This window comes from Triticum aestivum, chromosome 7B (genome assembly GCF_018294505.1).
Source record: "Triticum aestivum cultivar Chinese Spring chromosome 7B, IWGSC CS RefSeq v2.1, whole genome shotgun sequence".
Taxonomy (NCBI): domain Eukaryota; kingdom Viridiplantae; phylum Streptophyta; class Magnoliopsida; order Poales; family Poaceae; genus Triticum; species Triticum aestivum.
In genome coordinates, this window is record NC_057813.1 from 411,180,045 (window position 1) to 411,194,586 (window position 14,542).

The following is a 14,542-nucleotide window of genomic DNA, read 5'->3' on the forward strand; positions in this document are numbered from 1 at the left end:
CTCATAAGAAACAAGCTGCCTTGCGGGAAATATATGATTTTGTGCAAATCAAAGAAGAGAGTCTCCCACAAGCTTGGGGGAGGCTTCTCCAATTACTTAATGCTTTGCCTGATCATCCTCTTAAGAAAAATGAAATACTTAATATCTTTTATAGTGGACTAACCGATGCTTCCAAGGACTACTTGGATAGTTGTGCTGGTTGTGTTTTTAGGGAAAGAACAGTCGACCAAGCTGAATTGTTATTGAATAATATGTTAACTAATGAAAATAATTGCACTCTTCCTAAGCCAATTCCTGAGTCAATTGAGCCAACTCCTAAGCCTATTCCTAAACCAGCTCCGAAGAAGAGGGGTGTTCTATTTCTCAGTCCTGAAGATATGCAAGAGGCAAAGAAATCTATGAAAGAAAAATGTATTAAAGCTGAAGATGTTAAGAATTTACCTCCTATTGAAGAAATACATGGTCTTAATTTACCGCCTGTCGAAGAAGCACATTGTCTTGATAACCTGACATAGATAGTGAAGGTAAATTCTCTCTATAGATATGATAAAGTTGAAATTCCGTCTACTAAATTGCATAGCCAATGCTTAGATGATTTTGATGACTTTATAGCTAGGAAAGAAAGTTTTAATGCTTATGTTGGTAGAGAATTAAAGAATAACTAGCGGGTGTACCCGCGCATTTGCGCGGCTAGATTATTATTTTTTTGTTTATTTAACACTTGTTTTTAATAATTTGTCATGTTTTTATTTATTAATATATGTTGTTTCCCAATTTTTACTTAGTTTATTTATAAATTATTTTACATAACAGGATGACATATGGCAGTCTTGTGATTTTTTAGGAAACTATACTGTCTCGTGCATTTTAAATAAATTCTATCATCTCTGAAAAAGATATGTTTATTATGACATCCATGTTGCTTCCCTGGGATACGACATGTACACTTAATCAGGGCGATTTGAGCTTTATCACGGAAAATAACTAATTTGTCCGATTCGGTTTTATTTAATTGGCATAAGATCATATGTGATGAGAGTCCTGTAGTTATTGATACACATTATTTTAAGTTGATGATACACATGGTAACTATTAATAATTAGATTGATGAAGAAATAGAATATTGTGAATGGTGTTGGCAATGTAATGTAGATTTGATCCATTTTATATTTGTGATAAATGATCTGCATTTAGTTTTTGTCAAACATTTTAAAATTTTCTGGTGACATACACGCAATGTTTAAATTATTTTTTACCTTCTCATGTTATTTTTGCTTCATATATGTGTTTTTTTAAATTATGTATCTGTTAACTTATATGTTAATATTTAGTGCATTTATTTTTTATTTCTTGTTGAACTATATGGTTATGATTGATTTATTGTTTATGAATTTATGAAGCAAATGGACCCAATTGTATAAAAAATGAAATATAAAGTTGCATCTTTTATTTTTTACCGGTCTCAATTTAGTCAAAACTATGTAAAACGTGTTTCATCATTTTAAAAGGAAATTGTGTAACGTGATTCCCATCCAACCATGTTTTTTTAGAAGAAATGTGCACGCGTTTTTTTCTTTTCTTTTGACTGGATGTACGCCGCTCCTTTTAGTTGTGCTAGCGTAAAAACACATTTCCTTTCTTCTTTGCCTTTGAAGGGTAGTTGAAAGTAACTGAAGCGGCCCGTCCATGGGTGATTTTGCCCAAAATCTCAGTGCCCTACGCGTCCATGGGGCGATGCCGTACCAAATCGCAAGGGGAAAAAGAAATAGATGTTGGTGCCCCAAATCCGAGTGCCCTGCCCTTCCATGGGGAGATGCTCTACCAAATCGTAAGTGTAGTTTCTCTAGCAGATTGATTTGTTTGCCCATCCATGGCCAAATCTTTGAGGAGGTGATCTTTGTGGCCATTTTTTGCCGAGGCCAGGACATGCGCTCCGGATCAGGTGTGGTTCACCAGCGATGCGGCATCTCACTTTTGGCTATGCAGTCCATTGGCGCTGGGACATTTAGATGGGGCGTTGGGTTCAGGGGCCATCTTCTGTGTGTTGTTCCTATCGTCTTAGGCTGCGGATGTGCTCACAGGTATGAATCCCTTTGTGCTCTCCCATTTGCCTCTTGCTTTGAACAATGTTCATCATAATTTCATTAACCAATTTTTTTTCTGAATGGAAGTACGCCTCTCCTTCTTAGTTTTTAGTACAGGGGGAAAACACAGTTCCTTCTTTCCTTCGTCCTTAAGGGAAAAAAGAAATGGAGGCCGTTGGCCCAAATTTGAGTGTCTTGCCCATCCATTGGGAGATGATGTACCCAATTAGTGAATATGGCGTATCAGATTAATTCGCTTGCCCATCCATGGCCAAAGCTTGGAGGATATCATGCTGGTGGCCATTTTTTGCCGAGACCTGGACATGTGGTGCGTATCAGGTGTCGCCCTCCTGCTGTCCTACTTCTACCAAATATAAGTTATATTGCAACCATATAAGTTTTTGTGAAGTTGAATGATGTAGAAAACAGATAAGATTTTATCTTTCCATTGCGAAACAACTTTTTGTGTGAAATCAGAAATCATACCATAACTTTCTGTGCGGAGAAGTGCAATTATACTTGTTCTCTGAATTCTGCAGTAAAGAACACAGTAAAGCAAACATATGGATCTGCTTGAATAGAGTCTAACTAAACTTGGCAAGAGACCCTTGCATCTAATTATTGTTTGACAGTAAAAAAAGGAGGTTTACATGCACTTTCACTGAGCTATGTAGCAAAACATGAGCTTAATGTGAGACATGTATTCGTGTAGCTGCAGGTTAAGTTTTCAAGTTCAGTGATTTACGTTGCGTCTTAATTACCACGTAGAGGCAGTGCTATATGCTGAACACACACAATGTTATATGGTGCACACACAAATGCAATCTAATAAAATCTTATAAAATCTTGTCATCTAATGAGATTTCTAAGAATCATGTTTATCAGAGTGGTTATTATTCTTAATTTGTAATAAGATTTTAAAACTTTTGGCCATGTGGAAAGTAGGCTACATGTACACACTCTCTACGCATGAAATAAGTGTATGGCAATAGTACTATGCATTGTCATGTTCTTATTTGTTGCTTACGAAATAATAAGAAATCCAATCTATAACATCTTTTTGTATACAGTGTTTCCGACCATATATCAAACATATGGATGTCACGCTTTTGAACCATACATTGTATTGTTTATAATCATTATTATTTGGCCCTCGTATGCATTTGTTTGAATAACAAAGAATTAGAAGATCTCTTTGTATACTATATTCTTTGCGCTATCTTCGCTTGGGCACTCATTGTCGTCGATCAGCACCTTTAATCCTTCTCTGTTTGTGACTCTTGATAATGCCACATATAGTTGTCCATGGCAGAAGACTTGCTTAGGCAAATATAGGCTCACCTTGTTTAGGGATTGACCTTGACTTTTATTTATCGTCATTGCAAAACAAACTGATAGAGGATATTGCCTTCTTTTCAGCACGAAGGGCCACTTCGAGTCTCTTGGTGACATAATGATTTTAGGTATGTATACCTTGTCACCAACGTGTGTTCCTGTGATTATTTGTGCTTCAATGTACCTGTTTCCCAGCTGTGTGATAGTCATTCTTGTGACATTGCATAAACCTGCCGCTTGATTGATGTTTCGTAGGAGCATCACCGGCAAACCTACCTTCAGTTTAAGCTCGTGGTTTGGAATTCCTGGGAAGGTCATCTTGTTAAGGAACTCCGTTGGACACATATTCTCCATTGTGTTGTACTTCATTGTTGTCTTGCATATAGTGTCCAAGCTTAGGTATGTCACCTCTTCACCTTGTATTTCGCTCATTGTGTAGTCATTTATCTTCTCAACTGTTTCATTCCTTGGGCATAGTATTGCTCTTTCTTCGAGAAATTCATGGTCACAATAGTTTTGTTGCAAGTTTGGGTACGTGCTTTTGACTATCTCTTCTTTGGGGTCTTCTCCTTTATGTAGAATTATGTCTTTAGGTATTCTTACCCAATCATCTCCATCATCGTTTGTTTTTTTCCATCGCCAATTTGTAATATCCATTCTGCAAATTCAGCCACATTTTGCCTTTGTATTGGATCTTCTGACAGGCACTTCAGCCGCATGTTTTCAGTTAGTCTAAATATTTCGAAGTGCTTCCATAGGTATGACCTTTTGATTGAGGCATTTACTATGTGCTCTCTCTTTCCCTTTGTTATCATTGGAAGTATTTGTCTGAAGTTGCCTCCTAGCACAACTGTCATACCACCAAATGGCCTTTCGTCACTATTTTGGTTTGTGAACCTTAGAATATCCCTAAGGCTTTTGTCTAGTGCCTCAAAGCAGTGTTTGTTTGTCATAGGAGCCTCGTCCCACAGTATCAGTGAGGTCTTCTTTACCAGTTCAGCCAAATGTGAGCCTTGTTTTATTTCACATGTTGATTCTTCTGTGATATTTATTGGAATGTGGAATCTTGAGTGCGCTGTTCTTTCACCTTGGAGCAGCAAAGCTGCAATGCCAGATGATGCTACCGCAAGCACTATCTTTCCCTCTGATCGTAGCTTCGTTGTAATTGCTTTCCATAGATAGGTTTTCCCTGTGCCACCATAGCCTTCTACAAATATCTATTTTCCAAGTCCTCTCTCAGCTGATTCCATTATTGCATCAAAAGCCATTTTCTGGTCGTGGTTAAGATTGTTTATTATTATTTGGTGCTCACTCTTTAGTGCCTCCATGTCATAGCTAAGTTCTTCGTTTATCATCCTGTTTCCAAGTTGTTCAAGTTTTGTAGCATTTGGTAGTTCTATGTCTGGATAGTCCTTTAGTGTCTTTCCTGCTTGCCTCATTAGTTTCTCTATCTCAATCAAAGCATATGCTTTTTTCTGTGAATCAGTAAGCTGCAGCGTAGGAAAGTTTAGGATAATTCTTCTTTTGTACTGGATATCTTCAGACAGTGCCTCCCATGTTGAATCCCACAACATCTTTGGGCTGGTCACCTCACAATGGCATAAAATTGTGGTGAATAGTTGTCGTAACTGTGTCCCTGATCCCCAGCTTGATGCTTCATTGATGCATTCAATCCACTCACCATCGTCATCAAGAAATCCAAGCGCTTGGCATGCTGATTTGTATGTTGGGTGAACAACTCCATTAACTGTTCTAATATCCTCAAATGATGTGCATCCTTTCTTGGTGTTTAGAAGCATTCTCATATAATACCGGTCGCCACTTGCAGGGTGTGCATAGTAGATTCTTCCAATCGCAAAGCCCCTTTTCCGCTCCTCCCAAGTTTTGCTTTCACTTTTCCATACAAATTTTGATGGGAATACTGCATAGGTTAATTCTTTTCCCACCTCATGTATTTTGTTTGCCTCCATCCACTCAGTGAACTTTGTACTTGTGGATCCTGGTCTTCTTACTATCTTCTCGATGTCAGTCGAGTCCGGAAAAATGACTTGTTGCTCATTTTCAATGTGGAATGGCAGTCTCTCGACGGGTGGATCACGATGGTGAAGATCAAACTGGAATATCCGCCAGCATGCTTCGGTTGTTGATATGTATCTCATCTCTAGGTATTTCCTGATTTCATCATAATCGTTTGCCGCATCCCTTTCCTTTAGTAAGGCTGTTACTTGGTCGTCGTCTTTATGGATGTACTTAAATAGGTACTTAATTGACCTGGACCTGTTGCACCACTCGACATTTATGTGAGCTTGGAATTTGACCAAAAGGTTTCTGTTGTATGGCATGACAAATATGTTGTCGAGCATTGCTCCTCCCTTTTTAATCTTCCTTCCATTGTCTCGCCTTCTATATACTGGAAAGCCATCCTCATCGATTGTGCTATCGACATTGTATCCTTTTGGGAAGTGTTTACTACATCTGTTCTCCATCATGCATGGCGATTTTGTATTTGCCTCTCCGCAAGGCCCGTGCATCATGAAATTCTCAACAGCTACATATCCATCCGGATCGACATCTTTGTCTGGGATCTCCACACTGATTATTTGGTCAATTTCTGATGGTCCTTTGCACTTGTAATTATCTTTGAGGAATACCAGTATGTGCGCATGCGGGAGTCCCCTCTTCTGGAACTCTATCACGTAGATAACTGCATTGATTGAATACATAGTTTGGTTTTGTTACATTTCAGAAGCATTTTATTAAATAGACAAAGGCTATAGTGTGCTAAAACTATTAAAAATTTAGATGCTATTAGTTGCGATGAGTAGTCGACTGATCTTACTTGCTATCGTTTCTCCAAAGTGTTTCTTCACAAGATGTCTCTCATCAACTCCTTTAGTTTTATCATGAATACTCGATCAACAATATCTGGCCGGTCGGCTGGATTTAAGCCTCCTCCTGCTTCATCTAGCATGTATTGGATCTCGGGCCACTTTGCATTGCATGTGAATGTTATAAACAGGTCTGGATATCCAGCCCAACGGCATATTGCAAAAGCGTCTTGCAAGTTCTGTGCCTTGTATCTTCTGCCTCCTGTAAAAGATGAAGGTACAATTATCCTCTTTCCAACCTGCTCTGTTCTGGTGTCCCCTCGCTCAATCGCGTCTTGCAGTCCACTATAAAGTTCAGTTCGTAACTTCCCTTGATTATTCCTGATCTAGTTTAGTCTGTTTTGCTCAATGCATGTGTAAACATCTACCCAAAATTGCAGCGATAGATGTCTAGACGTTAGCAGTGACATTCCTTGGTCAGGTCTTTGCAGTAGGTAGTATGCGTAGTAGTCCAGCATAGTTACATATTTCCTGCTTTTGTCACCTTCTTTTCTTCGCTTGTAAGGTATTTCAAGCTTGAAGCCGTCTTCTCCGTATGGAAACAACATCAGGTATTGCATCGACATGAACTTTGGATGGATTTCTGATATTCTGTGAGGTTCCATATTTTTGTACTCGACAACGTTGTCTCGTCCTTCGCTCTCTCCAGTTGGATCTCTTACAACCAATGCTGCAACTTCCTATGCAGATGGAAGGTTGTGTGTTCCGTTCCTTTTCCCAAGTATCTGAAGTGTGTAATCGTGGTAGTCTTCTTCTTTGAATCTATCTCTTGCCATTCTGAAAGATTTCGCGAGGATGTTGTTCTCATCAAGCATATTTTGTAGTTTTTCGACAATGGCAGTGTTCACCGTTGATTTTTTATCATTGCATCTTGAAGCATCTATCCTGTTTTGAACCTCATTTTCTGTCTGATAGATGTATAGCTGGGCGAATCGAGGTTTGTTACCTTCTTCAGGTAGTAGACTTCCGATACGGTGGTAGTTCTGGCCATGCAGTCTAAAAACATATGGTCCTTTGCCTTCGTTTATTTCTTTGTCAACAGCTCCTCCCATTGATGTGAATGAGAACATTGAGTTGTATGACCTGATGTTTTCTTTGAAGTTTGTTGCATCACTTCCTTCACCTGTTAATAGTCCTGCGAGGTAAGGTGGAGGATATGCTATCTTTGGTAGGTCAATCTTACCTTGTTTACAGCAAATTCTGAAAGAAGGTTTTTTGGTTCCTTTATGAGAATTTAATCTTTCCTCACACCATAGTATTGCATTGAAATGTTCGCATCTATATGTTGGCTTTCCAAAGTTCCATATCGTGCTATCATAACTTCTGGACGTAGTGCTGCTGCTTGTTTCTATGATGTTGCTTTGAAGGTCATTGTCCCTCCCATTTCTCCTTGAACGCTTGACATCTCTTATTTCATTGATTTGTTCCTTTCTCTTCCGTGAAGCATCTTCTTCTATTTTATTGGTTGTTTCATGTGTATTCCTGCATCTCTTACTCCTTTTTTCTTGTAGTTGTTGTTTCCTCCTGATAATAGCTTCTTTAGCTTCTTTTGCAAGTGGGCCTGCTGATTTTGATGTATACTGTCCCTTCATTTCTGCATTTGATATTCTTTTAGCAATATAGTATCAAATATTTGAAAGGTACTTTATGCACAATGTCATAAACAAAACAATGTATGCACTAAATAAGAGATGCTGGCTGCATGTAGAAACAACCTATAATTCTTATCAATCATGCTTTTCAGGATTGTTGTGTTGCGTGGTTCGAGCTGCAGTGTATGGCATTATTGGTGTGACAGTGTGGTTGTTTCTCAGTGCACGACAATTGCTCCATGGGAATTACTACGGCGAAGTACTCTCAAAGTCATTTTTAGCACTACACGTAAAATTATTTGGTTTTGTAATATTTACAAAGGGAAATCTTTCAAATGTATATTTTAGAGAAGTACAAAAAATTAGTCATTACATGAAGATATAAAAAGGTGAATGATATACCTGATAGTGTCTTCTTGCCTTGGTTTTTAAAATTTGTAAAGCTTCACACGCTTCTGCTAATAAATTATTGTCACAATTGTATCTTTGCTGCAAAGCAAATCCTGTACTGATCCTGGAAAGTATTTCGTGTGATGTACAAAATTATTAGAGCATATCTTTCTATTGCTGCCATGATTTTATCAGTCTGTATGTCACTTTTAGTTCATCACAGAAGCTAGTACTGTTTTCTAAAAGAAAATAGAGCTTATGTGAAGAGCCAAGGCATGACGTGTGAGAATAGCTTATTTGAGTCAGTATTATATGCCTAAGTGTAAAACAATGTAATAATGAATAAAAAATTCATGAGGTTGCTTTGAATTGCTGATAGTGGTAGTTTTGCACGTACCGTCTGATCTGAAGTCTGGCAAGTCTGATTCGCGTGCAAGTTCTTCCAGCAATTCAATCTAGGTCGATTCTAACTAATCTTGTTTAGTTTTAGACCGATCGATGATCCAAAGGTCTAGATGATAGGATCCCTTGGTTAATCAAAGTGTATGTTCAGCTATATAAGGGTAGCACACCAACGTGTGCTCGGATCAGCCTATTCGATGCGGAGTAGGAACCGAGTTCATAACGATTACGGTATACTATAGTTTTTTTTGGAAAAGTATACTGTAGATAGATAAATTCCAAGCCCAACTTTACATGCCCCACGTATGAAGCCTATTCAGGCCAAGCAGTTTTGACAACACCACGTATAAACAACCCGTACAGGTTATCATCATCTACTTACAACTCCCCTCCTTTATATATACAAATAAAAAAACTCTCAGCTCAGTCGTTCCCCTCCAGTATCCTTATCCATCCGCACGCACCACTTCTTCCATTAGCCGGCTGATTAAGATCTTGCTGCTTGCCATCACCAAATTGATTCTCAAACCATCACGGCTGATTCATTCCTTCCCATTTCTCTTCGTGTAGGTACTGGCACAGTTTGCCGTTGAGCAGAGTGCACGGACGCATCCGTCGCATTCTCAAGGATGTGGATTCTCGACGACCTCGTGGAGTTCGGCAGAGCGTTCTCAAGGGTTTCGGCCAAGATGATGACCTCTTCTTGGCGTACGGCTAGAGGTCCATGGCAGAGGTGTTGTAGTTTGGCCCAGTGGAGGAGGCTGCGAGGGAAATCACCGAGTCATGTACTGAGTGAGTTATTAGATCTGACATCTAGAGAATACAAATAGAAGCCGACGACCATGAGATGCTGGCCTTCTCATTGTTCTTGCTGTCAGGCTACCACTAACTGTAAGTGCCAACCGAGGATTATTTCTTATACTTTATCCATAGTAGTATTGTACTCCATAGTATTTTTAATTTGTTATTTGCAAGAAATGATGCCTTTTCCCTTAAAAAGGGCCTTATGAAGAGAAAGTTTGTTCACCTTGGATATTAATTTTGTTATAGGTTTGTTGAGCAGCTCACTTGTGCTAGCAAGACGCCATGGATTTGCTTATAACAAATCCTGCTATTAAGTTACAGATGAAGCAAGGTATGTTCCTCTCTGTTGTTCTGGCGAAGTATAGTTTCTTCAAATTAGCCCTAATTATCTTGATAAGCTACCGATCCGCTAATTATCTTGATAACATCCTTTTTCTCCTGGCCTTCGATTTCGGTACTTCATCTTCATTTTCAACCATTTTATTTTTGGCTTCTGCTTTAACATGTTCCTTGTTCCCGCAAACACCTTTTCCCTTTTGTTGAGGCATATTGGTCTCAATGCATTCATCCTCTGACTCGTCTGATATTACAACAAATCTCAGTCTCCTTTTAGTGCCACTGCGGAGCTCACGTGATGACGATGATATTTTGTCTTGACGCTTATCTTTGTTTAATGTAGTCCCAGTGCTGTCATGTGGCTCCTCTTTCACAGGCACCTGTTCACATGAAAGTTTGCCAGATGAAACTTTATTATTCTGTGACTGCAAACATATACATTTTGAAAATTAGACACACCTCTAAAATCTGAAGTGCGTATATAGTTAAAAAAATCAATCACCTTTGTATCTGGCATGTTTTGCTTCTTCATTAACACGGTGTCCACCTCATCATCCATCAATTCCTGCGAAACATATATAAGATGGATTAGTTAAGGAAGTTCGAAGATGGTAAAAAGTTAATGTAGCTTTACCTCCTCAGCTTTATTGTCCAAATAGAGCATCTCAAGCCTATCATCGGGCACAAATGTTCTTTTTACTGCATAGTTTTGTGTGCCAAATGTGAGATTATTATCATTGAGCTTGAATCTAAATATAAGTCTTCTTCCACATAATTGTTGAATAATCTTTGGCACTTCTTCTGATTTCCCATCTTGTGTGTCCAGCAACTTAGATGCAGATGTATTAAGCAATCTTGCAGCCTCCTCGTCAAATAAAGTGCAACTTGTAGTAGATGTATGGTCACTAATTTGGAGTCGAACACGATACCTAACATACGATTCGTGTTAGTAGGGAGTAAATATAATATAACAGTTCTTGTTCATATTTTAGTAATATAATATGCTTACTGAGGTGTGACCTTTTCTGGATATATACCACAACTCTTGCAATAATAATTTTCGGTTTCCTTGGTAGCCAATTTGTGGCACTTGTCACATGACATGTACCACCATTGAATATTTTCTTGCAAACGATCTACTGTAGCTATTGCTGTGAATACAAAATCCTGAAAAAATAGTGTTAGCATTTGAGTGGTGTGTGGGATTAAGAGGCATAAATAAGCACAGTGTGGTTTCATTGTAACCAATATTAAATGAATTGTCCATGCCGGTCTTATCTCGTATCACAGAGATTGATAGTATCATTTATTGGAATTCTGATGCATTACCTGGTCTGACTTGTTTCCGTGCCTCATTGTAGTAAGTTCTTGTAATGTTATCCTCTTATAAAACATCTGTTCTTCTAGTGTTCCTTGATTACTTCTATCTATACTGATCATTTTTGGTAAGGTTTTTTCTGTTGAGTCCCTGCACATGTATGAAGTAGATAAGAATATAAAATCTTGAATCAACCTGACTCACTAATTATGAGTGAAAAAATAAACTGGAGGTGTTTTATACCTATCAAGAAGTTCTTGTGTTTCTGGTATATCCAGATCAATATATATTCTTGTGGCACTCGTTGACTTTAGGCACAAACCTATTTAATCAATCAATTAGAATTTGTAAATGATAAGAATAGCATGTAAGATCTATGCACTTACCATTGAATCTCTGCACCATCGTTGATGTGATAATAAGGATAGTTTGGCTGCCGATTACATCCTCGGTCAGAAAATAAGCAAACTTTCCCCATAGCGTGATTCTGATTTTATCACCCCTAAAGAATTTAATCTGAGAAGTTAGTGCTAACCACATGGGGGAAGTTTAGTTAAATTTGAGACATGCATATGCATATACACTTACTCTGGCATTAGGATTTCAATCTCACGGATATAGGAAGGTTGTGGGTTCCTTTTTGTTATTCTTGTCTCCACTGGCTTCATTTGAGTTAGTAGTCCAATGACATCTGCATATTTGGAGATTAGTGATATAAAAATTAGAAATATCAATTATTTGGAGGTCATAATTACAACTACAAACATACCTGAGCATTGTTCTTTTTCGGCCCTTTCTTCTAGTGTGTCCATGGTAGCAAACTCGAAGCAATAATCTGGGAGAACTTTCGAAGATCCTTTTATTTCCTTTACCTTTGTATTGTATGCAAAAAATATTTTAATTTCATTGCTCACTGGCCTATATTTTGTGGATTCCACGACCTTAAAATTGCTGAATGCATAAATAGATTTTTCATTGATCTTTGATCTAAATGTGTCTATAAGATTCTTCCACATAGTAGCATGGATTGTTTGACCCTGTTAAAAGAATCAAATATGGTTAGTAATTTGCTTCATATGACAAAAAAATTATAATTTAATATATTAGAAAACAAACCTGCTCATCCATCAGTATCATATCTATGCTAATAAGCTCATCGGTCATAGGATTCACTGAATCCCAAATTCTCATTACTTTCACTTGAATATTCCAATTCTATCCTCTTGTAGTTAAGTCGCTCAACTTCTTGTATGCCATGTTCTTATGTCTTAAAAATTAACAGGGAACAGTTTATCAATTTATATAGTATTTATGAAGATTCTGCACATAAAAAGTAAGCTTGTGAAATAACAATTACCAAATCTGATGAATCAGGTCAGAAGTGATTTTGCGCCAATTCTTCCAACGTCGCTTCATCGGGTGTCGAGTGTGCTTACGCGTGAATTTGTGGGGCGTCGAGTGAAGCGGCTGGACGTGGCTTTTCGTCTGGACGTTGAGTTGCGTGTGGCGTGTTCAAGTCGCCGTGGTCGTTTTCTTGTAATTGTTTGATGGGTACTTTTGCAGCCGTGTGTACTTATTTATATATGGGTTTAGGTGTCTTGGTTTGTGGTGGCTGGGACCGGCTGGAAATCATATGCCTACACCGTGTGCTAATCAAACTTGTTTTGTTTGTTTGTATTCGTTCCTGAAACTTTCCTCACGTGAGGGAGTTGTCCTTATACGTTTAATATTAGGTTCCTTATATCTTTTAGGTTTGACTAATATTTTTTTCCTTACCATTGACCCATCGATGGGAAGTTCTTTTTGTACGGGCTAGTTGTAGACGCGTGCTTTGGAACCTATGTGGACTACTTCTACGTGACATTTTCTACTATTTTGTAGATGTATTATATTCTTACGTAACGCTTGCATCTTTCAATCTCAGCCGTTAATACACAAAATTAAGGATCAAGATAATTTAATCTATGTGGACGCACGTGGTGGCTTGTTTGCCTATCGTTTTAATATGCTTTCGAGATTGGACGCTTGAGTGATTATATGGCTAGAGTTAAAGGTGAACTTAAACTCATTAGCAAATATGCTTCAATGGTCACCACTCAAGCTGAGTAAGTACTTAAAGCTCAAAGTGATTTGCTTGATGAATTAAATATTAAAAATGATTTTGCTGTTAGAGTGGCTACTAGAACTTGTATCCTGAAGGCATGGTCACCACTCAAGCTGAGTAAGTACTTAAAGCTCAAAGTGATTTGCTTGATGAATTAAATATTAAAAATGATTTTGCTGTTAGAGTGGCTACTAGAACTTGTATCCTGAAGGCCACCCTAAGAGAATTGAGCAAGATTCTCAGAGAAATAATGTAGATGCACCTAGTCCTTCTAAAAAGAAGAAAAAGAAAAACGATAGGACTTTGCATGCTTCTAGTGAACCTGTTGTGGACACATCCAAGAATCCCAATAATATTTCTATTTCTGATGCTGAAACACAATCAGGTGATGAACATGAACCTAGTGATAGTGTTAATGAAAATGTTCATGTTGATGCTCAACCTAGCAATAATAATGATGTAGAGATTGAACCGGCTGTTGATCTTGATAACCCACAATCAAAGAATCAACGTTATGATAAAAGAGATTTTGTTTCTAGGAAATACGGTAAAGAAAGAGAACCATGGGTTCAGAAACCCATGCCTTTTCCTCCTAAACCATCCAAGACAAAGGATGATGAGGATTTTGAGCGCTTTGCTGAAATGATTAGACCTATCTTCTTACGTATGCGCTTAACTGATATGCTTAAAGTAAACCCTTATGCTAAGTACATGAAGGATATAATTACAAATAAAAGAAAGATACCGGAAGCTCTAATTTCCACCATGCTTGCTAATTACACTTTTAACGGTGGAATACCTAAGAAACTTGGAGATCCAGGGGGTACCAACTATACGATGCTCCATTAAAAGAAACTATGTTAAAACTGCTGTCGGTGTCAAAACCGGCGGATCTCGGGTAGGGGGTCCCGAACTGTGCGTCTAGGCGGATGGTAACAGGAGACAAGGGACACGATGTTTTTACCCAGGTTCGGGCCCTCTCGATGGAGGTAAAACCCTACTCCTGCTTGATTAATATTGATGATATGGGTAGTACAAGAGTGGATCTACCATGAGATCAAGGAGGCTAAACCCTAGAAGCTAGCCTATGGTATGATTGTTGTAATGGTTGTTCGTCCTACGGACTAAAACCCTCCAGTTTATATAGACACCGGAGAGGGATAGGGTTACACAGAGTCGGTTACAATGGTAGGAGATCTACATATCTGTATTGCCAAGCTTGCCTTCCACGCCAAGGAAAGTCCCATCCGGACACGGGATGGAGTCTTCAATCTTGTATCTTCATAGTC

General features: G+C 38.4%; 1 long non-coding RNA gene across 8 annotated transcripts; it reads left to right on the forward strand.

The window, feature by feature from the left end:
* The first annotated feature begins 1,603 nt into the window (after positions 1 to 1,603).
* LOC123156627 (uncharacterized) lies at positions 1,604 to 12,890 on the forward strand. 8 transcript variants are annotated; one of them, XR_006478279.1, is made up of 9 exons: positions 1,604 to 1,828; positions 1,924 to 2,081; positions 2,172 to 2,412; positions 3,504 to 3,547; positions 3,675 to 3,818; positions 5,248 to 5,348; positions 5,498 to 9,582; positions 9,742 to 9,826; positions 12,524 to 12,890. It is a non-coding gene; the product is annotated as an uncharacterized lncRNA (long non-coding RNA). The 8 variants fall into 8 exon arrangements; XR_006478280.1 differs by having other exon boundaries at positions 3,675 to 5,584; positions 5,678 to 9,582; XR_006478276.1 differs by having other exon boundaries at positions 3,675 to 5,348.
* The last annotated feature ends 1,652 nt before the right edge of the window (positions 12,891 to 14,542 follow it).